Below are 2,477 nucleotides of genomic sequence, written 5' to 3'. Positions count from 1 at the left end.
GGGAGCATTACCATCTGTATCTAGAGATGCTCTTTCCAGTCCCCAAGCCCTCTGGTCCTGGTGTCTGGCCTCCTAATGTGACCCTTTAGACCCCCACCTCCCTATCCTGTTTGGGAACTTCCCGTTTCCAGCAGTATGAGGGAGCTGGGGGGCCCTGCCAGAAGTCTGCTTAGATCTTCTGGGGGGTGAGGTAGGGGAAAGCATGTCATTCAGTAGAGGGCTCCCAGTTCATCTGTCCCGACAAAGCTGGGCTAGAGGAACCTGGAGGGGGTGCCCCTCGCCCTCCTCCACTTTTCCCTTCACTCCTATCTCCCCATTTTCCATCCTTTGCCCTCTTCTGTCCTCCAGCTCTTTACTTTGCTTCCCCTTGGTGGCGCCTTCTCTTCCCCTCCTTCCTGTCCCTCCAGCCCAGCTTTGGGGACATCATCCCCCTGGGGAGAAGTAAGGGGAAGAGCATTTTGATGCCCCCCCCCTTCCCAATTCAGCAGGCACCTGGAGCCCCTCTCCCCACCCACTCCTCCAAAGAAACATCTCGAATTCTTGATGGAATGTATCCCTATTCTCAGTGAAACTGTGAGGAGGGGACTAATCGTACTGGGGTATATAAGGGTCAGCCCCCCACCTTCACCGTCTATGGGCATTATATTTAAGGGGCAGTTCTTGGACTGGATTTTCTGGCTGGGGGTTTGGGGGGGCCGGGGTAGGGGTAGGGTAGTGCGTCTGCTATTACAAGGAGCAGGGAAGGGCCTAAGGCAGGAGGCACTTTAGGGAAGGACTGCTTCTCCTCCCCTGCGGTACCCCACTGGGCACCCCTCTCTGGACCTGACCTTTGTTAAATCCTTATTAGTGTGCAAATCATGAAGTCTCTGTCCCACCCATTGTGTTGCAGAGACAGGCCAGGTCTTTGGAGAGGTGTCAGCCCAGGGCAAAGCAGAACTGGGGTGCTGCAAGGCCTGTTTGGAGCATCATGTATTGTTACAGGGCCTGCGCCCCCCCTTGCTGCTTCCCCACTGCTCACCTGGGCTGCCACTGCCTCCACCCTCCTGGTTCCGCTGGCCGGGCCAGGAGAGGATGGGGGATAGGAATCCAGGGGCGCCAGGAGACCCTTGTATATAACGGGGCAGGGGCAGGGCTGTTCTGAGTGCTCTGAGCTTCAGCTCAGGAGTCCCATTTTCCCTGGATGGAGAGGGATGCAGAGGCGGAGGCGCAGAGGGGATTTCCTTGTCTCCTGCCCCCAGTGGTGAAGTCACTCACCTCTCCTCAGCCTTCCCCTCCAGACCACCAGCCAGGGAGGGGAGAGGAAGGAGGTCACAGCCAAGTAGGCCGGCTAGTGACAACTTCCCTCCTTCCCGCCATCGTGAGCCATCCTGAGATGTCTGTACAATAGAAACCAAACCAAAAGGGCACCCTCGGTCGCCGGGGGCGGGTGGGGAGGGGGGCGGGAAGAAGGGATGTCTGTCTGTCGGCCCCTCCCCCTCTCCACTCCTTTCCCACTAAGGCAGAAGACTGTTAACACTAGGGGCTCGGCAGATGTATCCACCCTTACCGACGGAGCCAAACCTAGAAAGCAAGCAAAACACGCATAGTGACACACGAAACAGGAGAGAAAACACGAGAGGGAGCGAGATAGGCGACCAACACAGAGGAGAGAAAACAAAAATAGCAAAAAAAGAAAAAAAGCAGATGTGTGGGTCGGAAATTTCCATGATTTCTGTTTTGGACATATATTACCGTATAAATGTAGCAAAGAACCTGGGCTAATATGAAAAAAAAAGACTTTTTATTAGGTAATTTATTATATGAAAAGGATATTTTATTTTATGATAAAGTGATAATTAAAAAAATAAAAAAACTTTAGAAGGTTTAGAATATATGTAGGGAGAGAAGAAAAAAAATACATTTGTATTCAGAGTTAAATCTTAAAAAAAAAAAAGTGTTTTTAATATATGTTCGGGTTTACGTTCCTTTTTTCCCCCCACTTTTTTTTGGGGAGAAATGTCATTTGCTTTTCTTGGGGGAGCATTCTGGGATGGATGGTGGAGAGGGGCTGGGGGAACCCGGTCCCTTCTGGGGCCCTGCAAGTAGATTGGATTTCACTCCATGGGCCCCTCCTCCCCTCTCCCCCTCCCCCTCAGGGGAGCCGGCAGAGCCAAACAAAGAAAGGGATTAACCAGAAAGGAAGAAGCTGAAGGACTGAGGATCCTGGGGTGTCCCCCCTCCTTCCCCTGCCCTGTCCTAGGGGCAAGTGAGGAGGGCAAGTCCAGAGCTAAGGCCCAACAGGCCTGCGGGAACCCTCAGAGAGGTGTGAGATTTCAGAGAAATAGAATTTTTTTTTAAACCAAAAAAAAAAATTAAAAAAACGAGAGAGAGAAAGAGAGAGAGAAAGAAGAAAAAGAAAAAGAAAGAAAGAGAAGAAAGAAAGAAAGAAAGAAAGAAAGAAAGAAAAAGAAAGAAAGAAAGAAAGAAAGAAAGAAAGA

Source organism: Tupaia chinensis, unplaced genomic scaffold (assembly GCF_000334495.1).
Source record: "Tupaia chinensis unplaced genomic scaffold, TupChi_1.0 Scaffold000438_1, whole genome shotgun sequence".
NCBI lineage: Eukaryota > Metazoa > Chordata > Mammalia > Scandentia > Tupaiidae > Tupaia > Tupaia belangeri.
The sequence above is the reverse complement of the archived record's forward strand: the minus strand, read 5'-3'. Positions refer to the sequence as shown.